Source organism: Antedon mediterranea, chromosome 9, assembly GCF_964355755.1.
Source record: "Antedon mediterranea chromosome 9, ecAntMedi1.1, whole genome shotgun sequence".
NCBI classification, from domain to species: Eukaryota; Metazoa; Echinodermata; class Crinoidea; order Comatulida; family Antedonidae; genus Antedon; species Antedon mediterranea.
The window spans coordinates 15,151,261-15,171,680 of NC_092678.1; the positions used below are offsets into that span (position 1 = coordinate 15,151,261).

The window sequence follows — 20,420 nt, forward strand, 5'->3', positions numbered from 1 at the left end:
ATGTAAATTAAATGTAATATTCTACACCACTTACATGTGTTCAGGTACTAAGTTACTTGAGGGACCAACTACAAACCGTATGCAACATATACGAAGGTAGTGCTTACAAGCTACGTGTGGTATGCGATGCTTGTAATCCAAAGGAAAATCACTTAGTTGACCTTGAAAAGTGTTTGAAAAATGATGCAGTTCCATGTGGAACCGATACGTCTATGAATACAGCTCATATCAAGCGATATTTTTCTACAGGTAAGTTTTTTTTTCGTTTATGTTCCTTCTTCAATTTTATTAGTTGATCTTAATTAAATCTACATCAACAACACACTACAAAATTAACTTAACTCGTTTGGACCTTAGGAGTTTAATGACAGGCGCCTAGCAGATGAATTTCAGTCATGCATCACATATCATTGACTTTATCGGTTTACATTTTAATCTTTTAAAGAGCTGCTATATTATTTCATTGATAGTTTAACAATAATACAGGTATCGTTCCCCTGTATTTCATTTCAAAAACTAAGATGTTTGTTCTTTTAACAAAAGAGTCTATAGCTTTTGCTAGTGATTATAACTTTGTCACTCAGATATGGTGTCCGTTAGAGCTAATCTGTCACTAAACATTTGTAAGCAGTTAGATAATTGAAGTAATAGTACTATAAATATTCAATTCCAATATACAATACATATATTACAATTAATTACTATACAATAGTTATACACACAGGATAAAATAATATTTGTAAATAGTTTCAGTCATATAAACTATACAAAATCTCTGCGATTTCTACAAAACGAATGTTCCGTGGACTGTTGGAAATATGTTGTGAAGGCACATAAAAGCAAATAAAAGACACATTGCATCTAATTTGCTTATTTTTGGGTAAAATCAGTGATTAACATAAATCGAGAGAGGAAAAATTCCTTTGCCATCTAATCTGGCTCTTGAAATTAAATATAGTGTAGCTGCTCCTGTTAAATACTATAACGTCCAGTAGGCCTATATGTCTAGAGACAATAAACATCACCTGCATTTTAATTGTCTGTTACTACATTTCCATTACATAGGTTCCTTATTAAGTATCCTGGGTCGTCGCAAATATAAATCCCTTTCATGTTTCTAAACATGGCATGATAAGGAGAAATACCATTGTACTACAAAAATTCATGTTAATTTTATTCCCCGTATTTAATTTCTTGAAACATACAGTAGTTCTTTTTATAATTTTTTGTCGTTCTGTTACAAATAATACTTTACATTTTATCTTTGTGGGAACATCTAATATTCTACTTTACCAAAATACTAACATTTCTTTTTTGTCAATAGCAATCTTTTCAACTCAATTATTTTTGCGGCATTTCTTATTATTATAACCAACAAAAGTACCAAAGAATGTACACGGTCATCAACCCACTGTCTTCCAAATGCTTTACAAAACTTAATGTTTTGTAGATTCACATTCTTATGGTTTTCATCTTTGGTTGAAAGTGTATATTTGTGATAACCTGCAAAATTACAAAACAAGTACTTAATTTAAATAAGTTTCATAATTGTTTATCTACAGCCAAAAGTAGTGTATCGTCAGCTAACTGAGCTATTTTAATATCATGTTGCTTCTTACATTTATAGCCATTTCCTTGCAAAACACCAACAGTCTTCCAAAATCCTTTTTATTGATCTATCATTCGTTGTAATCGAGAGTCTCAACCCATTGTATTGGATCCTGACCTAAACCAAATGGCAATTTATTTATTAAAACTATTTGTGAATTCTAGTACAATTTCAACACGTTTTGTTTTCACCAGTGAAGCTCGTTTTATGAGGCCCTGACATTAGTATTAGTAGTACACCTTTGACACACTTATTGTCTGTAATTCAATCTGTTATATTTATTTCAATTTATTACCCGCTTTGGTATGTAACGACCATTTTTTTAATCATGACATTTGCCAAAAAAAAAAAACCTTACAATCTAGAAGATGTTTGTAATGATCGTATGTATCATAATATCTAACAGCACATTTATTTTGTAATGGTTATTTTTTTTATTTTTACGTTGGAATTAATTTTACTATTGGTCTCTACACGTTAAGCATCCTTCGTACACAAATCCGTTGATTTTAAATAATGTTAAATAAATAATAACGAAAAATATTTTGTTACAGGTTTTGTTGGCGCATCAAGTTCTAATCTAGGTATGTTATATTTTAAATATATCTTTTGAAGAGCTGCTATATTATTTCATTGAGAGTTTAACAATAATACAGGTATTGTTCCCCTTGTATTTCATTCAAAACTAAGATGTTTGTTATTTGAGCAAAATAGTCTACAGCTCTATTGCTAGTGATTACAACTTCGTCACTAAGATATTGTGTCCGTGAGAGGTAATCACTAAACATTTGTAAGCAGTTAGATGATTAAAATAATAGTGCTATATTTATTGAAATTACAATGTATTACTATACAATAGTTATACACACATGATAAAATAACATTGGACAATTTCCTCAGTCATATTAACTATGTAAAACTATGTAAACATTTCTACTAAAAATAATGCTGTGAGGACGGTTAGGAATCAACCTTTTATATTTTTAAGCAAATACAAGATACATTGCTTCTAATTTTCTTATTTTTGGGTAAAATCACTGATTAACATAAATCGAGAGATGAGCAAATCCTCTGCCATCCAATCTGGCTCTTGAATTAGTGTAGCTGCTCCTGTTAAATACTATATCGTCCAGTAAGCCTATTATGTCTAGAAACAATCAACAGCACCTGCATTTTAATTGTCTGCTACTACCTTTCCATTACATAGATTACTTTTTAAGTATCCTGGGTCGTCACAAAAATAAAACCCATTCATTTCTCTTAACATGACATGATACGGGGTAATATCATATTCCTACAATAAAGCCTGTTAATTTTATCCCCCGATTTTAATTTATTGGAACATACAGTAATTTCTATTATTATTTTTTCTCGCTCTATTACAAATAATACTATACATTTTATCTTTGTGGGCATATCTAATATACTACAGTAGTGTAAACTAGCTTGGAGAGTTATTATTTCCACTACTTTACAAAAATACTAACATTTCTTTTTTCCCATGTTTTCAATCTTTTTAACCCAGTTATGTTTGTGGTATTTCTTGTTATCATAACCATCAAAAGTACCAAAGAATGTACAGGGTCATCAACAAACTGTATTCCAAACGGTTTACCAACATAACGTTTTGAAGATCCACATTCCTTTGATTTTCATTTTTGGTTGAAAATGTATTAAATGTGTGATACCTGCAAACTTAATTTAAAAAAGTTTCAATAGGCCTACTTGTTTTTGTCTACAGCCAAAATTATGAGCAATGTTAACCTCCTGTTGCTTCTTAGTACATTTATAGCCATTTCCTTGTATAATACCAATATTCTTCCAAAATCCTTTCTAATGGTCCATTATTCGTTGTAATCGATAGTCTACACCCATTGTATTGGGTCCTTTACTAAACCAAATGGCAATTTATTTATTAAAACTATCTATGTATTCTAGTAAATAAACTAATTCTAGTCTTGTTTTCGCTAGCGAAGGTTCCTTTAATATAACATTTCTAATCAGTATCTATTATGTCACCTACTACCAATTTTAGATATTATTATTAGCAATAGCATTATCGGTATCCTGCTTTTTAAAACTGGTTTTACCATGTTTGCACATCAAGAGATTATTCCTCTGTTGTTCCTTTGTTCCTTTGAAAACTGATAATTTACATATATTAAAATAACAATTAAATGCATTACATAGGGTATCAATGGAATTCCAAAACGTTTGATAAACCATCACTGCCTGAAGCCTTATTGGATTTCATTTCAAACGTGTTTTACATTCATCAATGTTTAGGATCCATTCACATATTGCCTTGTTCTTCTGATAAGGCGCTGACATTAGTATTATTTAGTAGGTAACTTAAAATACCTAAAATTGTGGTTCAGACCATTATAATTTATAATCATTATAATGTAACCAGATGAATCTGGAGTTTATATTTTGTATGGAAAAATGTATTGTATTGTTGTTTATGTTACAGGTGTTGTTGTGGCATCCAGTTCAACTACAGGTATGTTGTATTTATTATGGTATTGGTTTAGATTAAGTTAATATTAATTAAACTGTACAACTTTCTTCATTAAGCAACTAAAAGACACATTTAATTTTCCTATTATTTGAAGTAAAATCACTGATTAACATAAATCGAGAGATGAAAAAATCCTCTGCGATCCAATCTGGCTCTTGAAAATAATAATAATAAATAATATATTTATACAAGATAAAACAATCAAATAACAGTGTATCTGTTTTACATTGTGGTCCTGTTTTAATCAAAATATACAAAAGAGAAACTTAATTAAATATAATACAGTGTTTATGAAAAAAAATGAGATTTGTATCTAGCCTTAAAGGAAGTAATTGTTGGTGCCGATTTAATATTAATTGGTAAACTGTTCCATATTTTTGCGCCTGCAACTTTAAAGGATGAATTCATTTTACTAAGGGTATTGTTACATTCAAATTTTCTACTCCACTTGTTAAGTGGGTATGAATATCGCGAATCAATTCAATTTCATTTACTAATCTAATTGGTGCAAGGATGTAAACACATTTATACATTAGACATGCTATGGAGAAATCTCGTTTCTCTTCAAGAGTTTGCCACGATAGGTTCTGGATGATTTTGTCACCCCTTACATTAATATAATCAAAGTTGCTCTTTTTTTATGTCGCTTTAAAATATTTTTGTTTAACTCTGTCGTATTTCCCCAGACTGTTATAGCATAATCACTACAATGCTGAATTGTACTAAGAGTTTCTAGTAACGGTTTACTTAAACTACTAGCCATTTGGATCAGCATATGTTAAATTTCAATGATATATTATATAATTATCAAAATCCATTGTTATTAACATAGTAATTATATGAAAGTGGTCAAACATAGCTACTGAAACAGAACCAAGTTTTGAATGTTGGACACAAAGGTTGATTTTGGATTCTGTTACTTGTTTTATTAACCGTCCTCATTATTTAGGAGATCCCAGATTAGGCTGTCATTAATAATAATAATACTCTTTATTTCATATTCAAATGTACATATACAGCATTACAGATACAAAGCTCTTTAACTAATATACATAATTACATAATAAAAAAATACACTAATAATACAAAACACATGGACCACAAACCACCACAAATCATTATAATTACTGCCTTATTGAGATTTGTTTATTAGGAAAGGGTTTTATGAAATTAAATTGTATGTTTATTTATTTAAAATAAGCATTTGAATAATTATATCAAGACCACCATTACAAACACTGTACTGTCTTGGTTATCAATACTCAATAACTTGATTTTTTGATGTTTATTAGGAAAGGGTTTTATGAAACTAAATTGTATGTTTATTTATTTAAAATAAGCATTTGAATAATTATATCAAGACCACCATTACAAACACTGTACTGTCTTGGTTATCAATACTCAATAACTTGACAGCTTTCCAAAAGATAGTTGTACAGTACACTGTCAAAACTATAAATATGATTATTTAGTGTTTAGCACTAATGTGTTCGTTTCGTTTTGTGTTTTTACTTTGGTGTGTAGAAGAAAAATATGCTTATCTTTCAAGTGTTTAGCCTTTTCTGTGTTTGGCTCGTTCTGTGTTTAGAAAATAGTAGTGTTTTTGATGTAGTGTTTTAGAAGAAAAATATGCTTATCTTTCAAGTGTTTAGCCCGTTTTGCGTTTAGCACAGAAGTGCTTGGAAAAAGTATAGTGTTTTAACTCTATAGTGTTTGGAATATCATTTGTGCTTAAATGCAAGTGTTTAGACCGTTTTGTGTTTAGCAAAGCAATGTATTTCCTGTGGTATACACTTAAGAATACATGCCTACTTGAAATATTTAGCAAACGTTTTTTGCTGTGGTGTTTAGAAGAAAAATTTGCTTATCTTTCAAGTGTTTAGCCTTTTCCGTGTTTAGCTCGTTCTGTGTCTAGAATATACTGTATTCTTTATATCTCTGGGTTTTCATGATCTGCATTAACACTTTTTCATAGCCAAAAATCACTTATTTTGTTGTTACCTTAAACTCCTATTGGCCTTTATGCGTATCAGATTGACATCATTAATTAAGAACACAAAGAACGAAAGTGATATTTTAATCAAAACATTTAAATTATTTATTCATGTCTACCAATATAAACTTAACATATAGCATCAGATAACTGCCCTTTGACTTTAAAAACATTTTCATTGCAGAAAATGCATGATTCTATCCGTGTCCCTGTGGTATTCTGCCTTGGTGGTTATATGTCTTGATCCATTTCCTCATGCAAGAGAAAAAGTAATGAATATTAAAAATAATCTGGTTTATTAATTTATTGACAACCGTATACAAAACAGCATTGTTCAAATTCTGCAATTACCTGCAATAAACAATGGGATAAAATAAAAAAAAATGTTAGTTCTGATGTCTCCTCTATAATTTTGTCCAGATGCTTAGAAGCATCTTCTATACGGTTACCAAGCCATACACGGACTCTAGATGAATATATTGGAAGGGGACATTCAGTTTCAGTGCTAAAAGTGGACCAATTATGTTCATCTTCTCCTTCTCCACTAGAGAAAGAAAGATGGTTGCTCAATATCCATATCAGATGTCTAAGAAGAATAAAAGAAATAATATTTTGAAACAATATAATTGCATATTGAATTGTTGGTGCCATTATCAGTCACGGTAGCTTAATGACCATTGTAGTCTTATTTCCATTGAGGTAGGCCTTGTTCCAACGTTTATTGACATGAAACAGTTACTGTATACGAATCCCTGAATTTAGACCCCTGATATGATTTTTTTTAACTAATTTTTATTTTAAAAAGACATATTTATTGAAACAACTACACTCCACAAAAAGCCTGCAGTTGCCCTAAGACCTCATGAGGCTGAGTAGTTAGAACTTCATTGAGACAATAGTCTATTTATTTGGAGTGTACTGTTATTATTGATATTTTAATAATTGTATAAATTTGTTGTTTTTAAATAAACATACATTGTTTATTTGTTATTTTAAAAGACATATAGAAACAACTACACTCCACTAGAAGCCTGCAGTTGCCTTAAGACCTTATGAGGCTGTCTAGTTAGAACTTCATTGAGACAATAGTCTATTTATTTGGAGTGTACTGTTATTATTGATATTTTAACAAATGTATAATTTTGTTGATTTTAAATAAACATATATTATTTATTTTTTAATTTAAAAAGACATATTCAAACAAATACACTCCACTAGAAGCCTGAAGTTGCCCGAAGACCTAATGAGGCTGTCTAGTTAGAGCTTCATTGAGACAATAGTCTATTTAGTTTAAGTGTTAGTTTTACTGTAGGCCTATAATAATATAACGATAATTATTGTTTTCCAATGCATTATTTAGTATTTTTAAATACAGGTTAGGCCTATTTTCATTATAATATGTGGTCAGATTCTGAAAAAATACAAGAAATTTACCAGACTATGTTAAAACAATGATTACATTCAAATTGGTTTTTTAAAATAAAGAATAAAAGAGCAAAATATAATTAGCTTAGTGATATCTAAAAATAAAACTAGATTTTAAATTCTTACCTTCATTTATTTTGGCATCATCTTCTGGGATTCCACACAAGTTTTGATTTCTTCAGCAGAACTGTTATCATCTATTAAATCCATGCTGAAATAAAAAAGGAACCAATAATACTGTATAAACATATACCTTACAAATACATTATATTTGCAATCTATTTTTATACAATACTGGTACAGTACTAGGCTATACTGATGCACTAGATATTTGTGGCAACAACACATCACTCTTCAGTGATCAATCATTCAGCTGATTCATTCTCAAAGAATTCAGCTTACTCTAACAAATTCAGGATAGTAATGCTTGAGTGATTTCTCTCTCCTAATTCTTGTCCTCATTCTCAATGAAAATATTTATTTTCTTTTCTTTTTTTCTATAAAATTATAACAATAATACTAATAGTAAATGACATTAACATGATCATGACCTATGAAGGAACTAAGGCCTAGTCTAGAAAACTAAGTAAATACTTTTTGAGTCCAGTTCCTAATATTCACTCAGGGAAGAAATACAAGGTTTCCTACTTAGTACTTTCTAGAATTTTTATCAAATAATTTACAGGGTTAGTATATATTATTTTGACAACTCTAGTAACATGACCACAGTGCTGTTTTTCCATTTTTCCTCTAGACTATTAGTAACTGTATTCAAAGTAAAAAAGATAGGATAGCTATTTTTATTGTTATAATACCGATAGTGGAAGGGGCGAGTTCTAGGTTTGCCGATTTATTTGCTTTTCACCTACTTTCGAAGCTGCTGTTGTCGACCGTTGGCCAAAATTAGGCCGGCTTTACAAGACATCGGCAGGCAACTATTATTCCAAAAGGCAAATTTAATATAATAAATACATATTACCAATACAAACAATGTGAATAACTTACCTGCAATATATGATTACTTTAAAGATGTATTGTCCCTTGAAACACAAAAAAATGAAAGTCAAAATATTCTAAATTTAAATTGGCCATATCAAAGTAATATTAAAGTTATTCACTTTAATTCGAAAATTCGTGCCAAAAACAACAATTTTACGTAATTAACAGGTAAATTAGTTTGATTACATTTCGTCTGGAAAATCGTCACGAGAGAAAGTAAACAAAGATTTCAAACCAAGAGTATGCATTATGCATGATCCTAATTAGGATTGTTTACAACTCGTAACGGTTGAGAAGGTGTTTTCACACAGATCGCGAGGAAGTTTATGATTATGCATACAGAGTAGCCAAACAAGCGCGTTGCATTATGAGATATGTTTTGATCGAAAACTTTGACTGGAAGTCACAGTTTTTTTTAAACTAAAAAACGTCTATATTTCAGTTAAATAATTTTTTTTTCCGACTAATTTTTGGAGAAAGTTAATAACTATTATGATACTTCAAAATGACCCACTTTTTTTTTAAATCTTCTAATTTTTATTTTTTTGGAATTTGACAAAGGGACAATACATCTTTAATCAACTTAAAGCTAAGAATTAGAACGATTTTTGTTTCACCTTCCCGACACCACTCCCATCTAGACTTGTCCCAAGTCTGTATTTATTGTTTTTTTTTTTAAATATATTTGTTTTCATTTCGACCACGATTTTTGTCTGAAAATACATCCAAACTCAAGTAATACACGTATGAAACGCCATATGTGCAAAAATATTTATATTTTTACAAAACTCCGTCTGGAGCCCAGACTACACTCCCATCCAACTCAACGGCTTCTGCTGAAAAGGCGCGCACTAGATTCGCGGTTTTTTCTTCTCATCCATCATAATCAGTCTTTCCTTGGGGTGTTGCTATTGTATGTATATATGGATATTTCATCATTTCGCAAACATTTATAGCTTTTATTATAATCTTAACGCCATAAAGTGTTTTATATTAGTTATGAAATATGTGTTTATGTAAATAATTAATATTTTTAATTTGAAATTGTTCATGCCAAGATCATTATCTACCATGAGAATGAATGGTATCAACTGTATGTTGATGCATCATGGTCAATCATTGTTAGTGTGTGTGTAAGGGGGGAGGGGTGCACGCCGTGTGGTAAAAGGATTGGAAATGTTGTGTATTTTGGTCGAAAGCGATGCATCAACAAATATTTACTCTATTAATCAAATTATAACTTATTAATTAATAAATTATAAACTAGGAAAAGTACAGGGCCAAGCAATATCCCCTGTGGGACACCACAAGTCAGTGACTTTGAAGATGACAAAATCCCAGCAAACTTGGTGTTGAGAGAACGGGAAGTGAGAAAGCTGCAGACGATGGGAATTATGGACGACCTCACACCCAGTTCAATCAACTTTATAATAATAACATTATGATCAACACGATCAAAAACGTATCTAAATGAATCTATTTACTGTACTTTCCCAAAACAACATGTTGGTACCGTAAATCGAAATCAGCAGAACTTATCAATCCAACAAACAATTTACCAAACTAAATGGATCTATTCAATCCAATACACATTTCCAAATGCATGCCAGCATAATAAAGAATATAGCAATAACAATAAGTGTGTTATTAAACACAGTGGTGTTTAGATTTGAAACGTAAATTCTTTAAACATTATTTAAACAAACGCTTTTACTTCTAAACACCAATTTTAATAAGCACAAACAAATATTAAACATGTAAGTTTGTTTTATTAAACACAATCATGTTTAAGATTCAAACGTTAATTTTACTAAACATAATACATATACTAAGCACGAACAAATATTAAACACAAAAGGCGTATACAACTTTAGGACGTGCTTAGAAATGTGTTTAGCAATAATGTTAACGTTGCAATACCCTATTCTATTCTGAAATATTGTTATATAAACGGTTGTGTTTAGAATCTAAACATATGACATGTTTAGAAATGTGTTTATGTGTTTTAAAATTAAACACAATGCTAAATATGTTTAGGTGTAATACGTGTATTTTATGTTTAACAGCTAAACACTGTTTTTACAGTGTATACTAAATTAAGTGACTTTTATTGATTATTATTTTATTATTATAAAGGTTCTGCTCATAAATCAACTGAGAAATCATTGATCAGTATTAAAAATCTTCAAGAAATCCATAAACCAGGTAAGCTATTTACACTAGCTATTTTAAATAGTAAATCTATAGACATAGATATAGGCCTACAAAGCAGTTACTACAATTTTGTTATCAAATAAACAACATAATAAAATGCTAAAATATTTTCATCCCACAGGTCAAATTACAAAGTTAAATGTCGGCACTGATGGTGGAACTTTGACAAATAAAAAGACAAAGTTGGTGATATATCCTGGAGCAATTGAAGAAGGATTGAATGTTGAAGTATCGCTAGAAAACACTTCTTTTCCTAGTGATTTGTTATCTGATCCTCTTGAAACAATACTTTCACATGTTGTTAGATGTGGACCACCAGGCACAGTCTTTAGAAACCACTGCTTGCTGTCATTTCCTCATAATGCAATAAATGAAGAGTCTTGGGAATTTACTTTGCTTGTCACAAAAACCCATGAAGGAGAATGGCGAAAAATAAAACTGGACAGTAAAGAAGATGACATAACATTTTCTTTACACAATGGTCAATGTCATATACATTTAAATCATTTTTGTGGAATGGGTCTTATAAGTCGCTTAATTAATAAGATTAAAGGTCGAAAAACAGCAATGTTAGGTGTGTTTGGAAGGGTACTGACTGATGAATATCAACTTCGAGTAAGAACCTGGGACACAGACAGAGAAGAGGTAATTATATTTAGTGTTATTTACTTTGTAAAAAAGAGATACCAGTACATCAGGTAGTTTGTGGGCAAACTGTGTATGTGTGTCCACATATTATGTCACAATTTTTTTAATCCTGTGCCTTAAATGGATTTTCGATGTGTTTTGATGTATGGATTGCATTGAATTGCATTTTATCAGCGGCAATGAAGCATAACTATTCTGACATAATTTTGGTATAAAATCTTCCAAGACAAAACATTGATGGTCACACTACCTAGGTTTTGGCCTCAAATGGCACATTTTGCCAAAACTCTCTATTATTTTTAGTATAATTCAGTATGTCTACCAGTACTTTGTCAACAATGTCATGAAAAGTTCACCATTTACCCAGTTATATTTGACAGTAAATATGCAGTACATTATACCATGTTGATTTAAATTTATTTGGAAATCATTATAAAAAATACATAAAAGTATTAAATACTGATTTTCCAGGATATCCCAAAAAACTTAAAAACATATTTCCATATAATCTAAAAATTAATTTTTAAAAAACAATGTACTGTATTATAATACCATTTTATAAAAGTACAAGGAAATAACAATGGCTCACTTGTAATACACGTCCAGTGTCATAGAAAAATACAATACAAATTCTATACAAATACATTATCAGCACTGCTCTTCAATTGACTATTTTTACCATTTATAGGTGGTCAAATTTCACAATTATTAACAAGAGGCATTCAGTTTTTTTTAATAATATCGGGAATCTATAAGTTTTGATATCTATTAGTGGGGTTGGGTTTTGTAATCTAGATACAATGGCTCTTTCACCAGGCATCATATCACGATGCCTCTCTGACTTGAGTATTCCTTTTCTAAATTTTGATATTACTTTCTCTCTACGTTTCAGGAGATATACAAAGAGAATGACATATATACAGAGATACCTATACAAATGCCAAAATGTATAGATTTGTTGCACACTGATATGGAAATAGAAGTAGAAAAAGCAGTAGGATGGAAAGTGGAACCCCCTAAGCAGGTATGATCATTTAATTCAATAACAAAAATGTAATAACAGTTTAAAACAAATAGAAACATAGATAACCTTATAGCTTCTACCCATTAAATTATAAGTTAGGTTCTATCGAGGAATAAGTTAATTTCATAATTAATTTAACCAATTGGTCAGCTGTTTGCCCTACTCTGATGTAATGTGTTACTTTACACTATTGAGAACACTTTCAAACAAAATTGCATCATCCTGTTGGTGCAGTACCCAATGCATACTTGGGCTCGACTCTAGCCACCAGAACAAGCTTAGTGGGCTATAGGTATGAACGCCAGGCTAGTGATCTGGAGGTATTGGGTTCAAGTCCCACCTGAGAATTACTTGAAAATCTACTCAATTATTCAACTCCCTGATGCAAAGCTACTCATTTATTCATTTTAGCGATACAAAAATACATAGTCCAAGATGGCATGGAATGACCACAGTTTAAAATAAACTTTGACCCTCAGGCCACAGTAGTTAAACACAATTATTATCCTAATTTAACTAATACAAGTTTTGAAAAAGAATAGGGTGAAAGGGAGACAGGAAAGACAAGAGGCTTATCATAATTATGTTAAAGACGCAATATTTTTTTACAGACTATAAGTGCTAGTGAATTATGGAAAACTAAAACATGGTGTGTATTTGATGTAACAAGAAGTGATCCATTGAAACATAAATTTAGGGCAAAAGTACTAACACAACAACGACAACAAACAATTGAGTTACCATTTGTCTGTAAGTATCAATGTAAATGACAGTGCTGTACACAACTTAATATTTAATATTAAGTTTAGTACAGTAAAAATATATATGTATTAAGAATATAGGTGTAATGTGATTTTTCGTCGCCGTTTTTTTCACATGGAAATTATTTCAACCTAATTCATCCTGGATCCAAATAAAATTAGGAACCACAACAAATAGATAAACACGAATTCTTTGCTTTCTGCATTTTATTTTATTATTGTAAAAATGAAATGTATCAATTACATGTATTTATGGAATATTTGTATGATGTATAATAAAAATGTTATATGACAACCTTTACATTTAATAAAAGAAAATCAAAGCTAAAATTTTGAAATATTTGCAGGGGAACTTGAAAAATCAAGAAATCCAGGATCAGGTATGTACATTTAGTTAGGCATGTAGCTTTTAATAGTGCCCAGAAATTAAATCCTTGATTATTCTGCCATTTAATTATCTTTATAGAGCCTACACATTTTTTTTTAAATTCATAATTTATTGTAGACTGTATTCTAAAACAATGCTGTTCAAAATGAAGAACATAAGTAAAAAACAAAAAACTTGCTACAAAATAATTTCATAATGAAATATTATATAATTTAACATAACATTACATTTCTGACTGTATTACTTTTTGATTTAGCTTTATGCTTAAAGATGTATGTTACAGAATAAACTGTTTATGTTATATACAGTGTAGCATAGACAAAATTACGAGACCCATCTTTTAAATCCAATTATTAATACGATGACGTCATCAAATTGACATATAAAGATAACATTTTTAGAAGATAATTATCTAAATAATTACATTAAAACAAATTAGAAGAATTTTGGGCACGTAAAAGTGAGATGCGCTCTATTTAATGTGATGAGCAATAACGAAAGAGTAAAAAACCCTATATTTTACATTCGTGTGGCCATACGATGACGTCATAACATCCGAGGGGTAAAGATTCTGCATGAATTCATATCTACAACATATCTACTTACATATAAAATTTAAAAAATTGGGGGTCGTGGATGGTCCTGATGAGCTATAATAGATTCAAAATTGCCATTATTTTGACAATATTTATAACTTTTTCAATTAAAACGCGCACAAATGGTATAAATCAACGTGTTCGTATGACGTCATTTTAATTTCAAATTATGTCAATCTTTTTTTAAATGACTAGGAAAGGTTGGAAAATCATAATTCAAGAGAAAAAAACATGATTTTCATGCTCCGTGCGCACCATACGCGTAAATTTTTTTTTGCGCGCGGGAATTTTTGACATGCTCAAAATGTCATGATCAGCGTAGAAAGTTGATTAGAAATTAATTTTGCGCATTTTGAAACTTTAAATGCGCGTGCGCGCGTAACTTCTTGTGAAACGTGCCATTTTTAATCCATAGAAAGTTTGACCTTGATATGACTTAAATTTTCACCAAGTGTCAATACAAAATGACTTTTGGTTTATAATCTATGACCAATCATTGAAATTCATAAAATCGCGCGTAACTTACGCTACGCGACCCTAACGTCATATAACAAAGTTTCCTGCACATCTACAGCTACAGGTTAATCTTATGACAAAGTTATAAAAAGTTATGTCTACAAATATTTGAGATATAGCTGCAACAAAATTCCGGGAAAGAAAGAAGAATAAAGATGAAAAAAAAAAAGATATTTACAATAACAAGGGTTATCCGCAACTTACTAGTTGCGGATAACCAAAAAATCAAATTTTGAATAGACCGTTTTGTAGTTAACATAAAGTTATTCACTTCCACCGAAAAAAAATCCGAAAAAAAATATTGATTTCGCTTATAGAAAAATCAAAATAAGTTTACCATTTTTTCGAACTCATCGGCTCAGAAATTAGGCCGGTAGAGCTAACTCATACATATGCATGATATGTTAATGAGCATCCACACAGCAGAGATCTGATCTAACAATGGACGATGCACGTTGTATGTACAACAACACCACCAGAGATCGACGCGACTCGACTGTGGGTTTCCCTGGCCTGATCGTATAAATATGTAAAGCTGAGCTGTTAATTTGTCGGTAAGTAGGCCTAGACGGTTATTTTAAATATAATAATATATATAACGCAATAATAACAGGAAGGTAAATTAATTAACTTAGCCTGGGATTTTTTCCGTTCAGGGCTAGGCCTAGAATAATTAATACATGCTGCTGCATATTACTAGGCTAGTAGCAAGCAGACTGTGACAATCGGGTCCCTGCAGAAGATGCCCAGCTAGGCCCTATACATTGTAGGCCTACTCTTCATAGACTGGCCTAGGCTATATGCCATCAATCTTGGGTGTCACGAAACCTAAGACCACGAAAGCTAAGACCTCCTAAGACCTAATATCACGAAAGCTAAGACCCAATACCTAAGATTACAAATATTTATCTTTCGCACCTGCCTTGTATTTTAACTTTTATTCTGAATACCACACCTTAGAATTAGCACTTTATGAAAATAATCACATAAAAAGTAACAAATACATACAGACGTTTTTCTCGCACACATACTGTTTGCGAATTTCGCATGACTAGCCCTACACTACAGTAGGCCTACATCATGTTCAATGGTTTTGTTTCTATGGAACGTCAAAAGAGCAAAAATTATATAGAGTGCTGAAAACTCTGTGGAGTCCATCTACAGTGTGGATGGGACAATGTAAAATTAAAATTGTAATAATAGTATAATCATGCTAGTACCAAGAATTAAATACTCGCAAATAAATTTACATTTAAAATCATGATGATAAGCTTTTTTGTTTCGTTTTCTTTCTGTTTTTATACTTGTACTATTATTGTTGCTCTTTTGGCGCTTCATAGAAACAAAAACATTGAGCATGAGGAGTCCTATATACAAAGAAACACGTCTGTAAAAACATCAATTTAAAGGATTTATTTATTTGTTTTTATGTGTTTCTCCTTCTGAAAGTACTTATAAGTACTAATTTTAAAGTGTGATATTCAGAATAAAATCAGTTAACAAATTCGGAGTCAAAATACAAGAAAGGCAGGTGCGAAAGAAAAACATCCTCTGAACCAACACAATGGAGTAAATATATACCAACAAACAACCAGTCAAGTTTGTTTGTTTGTTGTAAAGAAAAAATATACATTTACTCAACGGGCGAAAATAATGTGAGTTTATCTTTGTTTTGCGGTAGTATTTAATTATATTTATGGTAATAAATGAAACCTACTATGTTTAAAATTATGTATGGATAAACAAGTATTGTTTTTAAGCTGTAGTATATCTTAGAATTTGCAATCTTAGGTCTTGGGTCTTAGCTTTCGTGATCTTAGGTCTTAGAGGGTCTTAGCTTTCGTGGTCTTAGGTTTCGTGACACCCCATCAATCTTAGCTACATTCCGAAAATACAGCCAACTTGCTGTACCATATATATTTACAGTTGAAGCTTGTTTAACTAATTTTTATGATAAAAATAAAACAAACATTTTTCAGGGAAAAAAATGGTTGCAATACAACAAGCCTGAAATTGAGAACCTTCCAGCAGCACTGTACAAGTAGACAGAGGGGAAAAGCCAGCTTAGCCATTTTACAACACAAACAAATGTTCTCTGTACTGTAGTAAGTCAAATATTTATTTTCTCTTTTTATAAGTTATAACATTATAAGTAATGTGTTTTAATTACCATAGAAAGGTAGTATACTTATTTGACTATGTCAAAGTAAGCAATTTCACTAGCCCAATTTTGCACTAAATATGCATGATCTATTTTTTCCAGATTTTGATACTTTGCTTTTACTTTTTTAAAGACGTTGAGCTGATGAAGACTGGAACAGAGGTCACCTAAAGACAACAATGATAGACTCGGTATTGGAATATGATTGGATATTGCAGGAAAAATATTTCTGACTCTCCTGCTGCATTCGGCCAATATGTTCTTGTCCAGCTTGTAAAATATTGTATAATTTTTTTTGTATTATATGTACAGTATATTATTATACAGTACACAGGATAAATTCTTCAAATTTACTTACACTTCATAATTTTACTGTAAATATTACAGTGCAAAAGGAGTTAATAATATATATATATATACAGTATATCTTATTGAATTCCTGTATTATTTTTTTTGTCAATTTGTCTACTAATTATCAATGTGTTGATTGTGGCAGTAATTACGACAGCTATAGTCTTCTAAGATCGCTCACATCCATTACAAAGTGTCATTTTAATAGTAAGAAACGTTTCAATAAATTGTGAATGTTGCCATTGTACGATACATTTTATGTTTCTCACTACTTCCTCTTATTGTTCAATCAATCAACCTAAAAAAAAAGAAATTTGTGTCAAAATATCTGCATAAAATGTTTATTTGTGGAATGTTAATTTGAACCTATTGCATTTGATACAGAAAATATTTTTAAAATATGGCATCAGTAAAACATCCAAAACAATATTTAGATTTTCTTTTTTTTTATTTTCACTGCCGAATAGATAGTTGAAATCTTTAAAAATTAAACCAATTCATCATGATTAAAACAAAAATACATCCCTTCTGGTGGTGGTCTACTGTAGCCCTAGCTAGCAGTGTACTGCCTAGGCCTAGTACACTCTACTTCTAGAGACAGAAGTAGGCAGCAGTTAGGCTACTCGAGACTGTCACTGTAAGTGCTAGTAGTAGTAGTAGACTAGTAGTACAGTAGCAGCAAATTCGGGCCTAGGCCTAGCTAGGCCTCTCCTGTTAGCGAAACAAAAACTCACCTAAATGAATAAGATTCAACATCAAAGTTACCAACTGTAATTCTAACTTAGCATTCTGCTAGCTATAGTTTTCGTGTTTTCTTCAAGATTCGTCTCGCATCACTACTCGACTCTCTCGCACGCATGCATTGCTATCGTTGTTGGCTGTCGATTTGGAAAGCATCATCATCCACACGATGTATCCATACAATATGAATATTTATGAGCTAACTCAGGTCAAGGGTTAAATTAAACCGGAACACATTTGTATTCCAGACAAATAGCTTCCGGTTGGTTAATTTTTGCATTAAATTGTGATTTTCCCGTGTAAAAAATTATTTTTTTCAATCCGAATTTAGGTCAAAGTGAATAACTTTTATGTGCAATTAAAATGGCCTATTCAACAAAAATATTGAAAAACAAATTTTTTCAGGGGAACAATACATCTTTAATTTATTTATATCTCCATTGAGATCCAGCCACTGATACAGCATTATCATTTTATATCTCCATTGAGATCCAGCCACTGATACAGCATTGTTATTTTTACACTAATTTGCCTTTTGATTTATAAACAAAATATAACATTTTTGTACATTTTAGAGCCGACAATTGTATCTGCAAATCCACCACCAACGCTGCAAACGGATAGGAGAAGAGACTATGGTAGGTAATATTTTTTAATGCTTCTAAAATCTGATGAATAATCAGATGAAGATCGGTTTAAGATTATAACTATTTCTTTTAGAATTTATTTTATTAACATTGTCATAGTTATATCTAAAACCAGAAATTAGGCACTCCTCTAAGTATAGCAATATATATCCGACACTTTAAACTCATATGAGAAAAGGTTAAATTTAAAAAAAATCGCATTGCTTGTATACAATTATTTCAATTTCGTTATTACGTTTTTCTTTTCTTGTTTTCATCATTTTCTGCTGTATATTGGACCAGACTACATTGTTTGAGTGCGACAGTTTCAAAGGTGAATGGTCATCAAATAAATAGTATTAAGTATTAATATATTTTGTAATTTTAGATGCGCCATCTACATCTTCAAATCCACCACGACAACCGCCGCAAGTGGATAGGACAGACTATGCATCAGGTACAGTAGGATAGACTTAAATAATATGTTTAATACTTCTAAAATGCAAACATATACCGGTAATCGATCAATAATATGATGTTTATATTTATTATTATGTTATTGTTACTATTATAATCAGAAAGAAAGAAAATCCTGGTCCTGGGGGGTTGGACATATTATATTTTGAAATATAAACAAAATATAAATGTCTCCAGAAAGTTGTATAGGCCTAAACACATTTTGAAGCAAAAATCAAGACTATTCCATCATAGGTCATCTTGAATAAGCAGTTTTGCTTGTTTAACACGTTTAATATCCACACCAGTTAGCTAAAGGGGGTTGAGATTGTCTAGGTTTGCAACTGATAAGCATTTTCTTTTCATTAACGTTCATTTTATTTATGAAAGACCAGTTACAGAACAATTCGGCACCTCATATACAAACCTGTATAGAATAGATTACAGTATATATGTCTTCACATACAGACTTAATTGTACTTTTGCATTTGCTAGATAACTGTTCAGATACTGTAGTGTCGTCCATATATTTAACAGTGTATTCATCCTTAAGTCATTGATAAAGATGATAAAGAGAACAGGTCCAACCCATTTCCCTTGGAGACACCACCCTTCGGACACACCTTTCACATAACAAATTAGTTTAGATTAAATAGCATTTCACAAATAATACTTTTGGTTATTTTTGCACTGATGTTAAAGATATTGGTCAGAGGTCGGATTCGATTGACTTGGGGATTGACTTTAGGAATAGTTACTATGTTTCAGCTTTCCATTCGCTATTATTTATATTACTATAGTTGCTACTGATGCTGATGTTACTCCAGCTACACCAAATGAACCAACCTCAATGCCAGGTTAGTTGATTGTTTATTTTTTCCAACTCATCCAATGTTTCTAGTTTCAGTTTGAATTATCAAGATGTACTGTAGGCTATAACATTTTTCCTTTTTGTCTTAACATCAATAAAACAAATATTATTTAAAATGAACAGGGGTGGATCTATGATTTTTTTAATGGAGAGCTACATATAATATTATAGTAGTTCATAATTTCAGTTTTATCTGTAAAAAGGAGGGAGTTTGCCCTAAGTGCAACGCCCTGGATCCACCCATGTTAATAATTGACAAAAGGGACCTACATATTTTTGTAAATTACATTAAGGCAAGGTTTACAATTGAAAGGGAATTAGTTTTGAAAAACATTCATTTTTACCTAATAACAATTATAATGTCAATACAGCCTTGTAGAATAACATCAAATAATGGTAAAACAAGCTATCGTGTTTAAAGAAAGTTATAGTAATAATAATAATATTCATACTATTAGATCAACAAACGAAATTCTCTACCAAATCACATAAAATCTGAACTTCATAATTAGTCCTTTAC

At 30.8% G+C, this 20,420-nt stretch overlaps 1 long non-coding RNA gene across 1 annotated transcript; it reads left to right on the forward strand.

Moving 5' to 3' along the window:
• Positions 1-2,163: 2,163 nt before the first annotated feature.
• Positions 2,164-20,020, forward strand: LOC140059140 (uncharacterized). Its single transcript, XR_011847126.1, has 3 exons — positions 2,164-2,193; positions 4,083-4,112; positions 19,830-20,020. It is a non-coding gene; the product is annotated as an uncharacterized lncRNA (long non-coding RNA).
• The last annotated feature ends 400 nt before the right edge of the window (positions 20,021-20,420 follow it).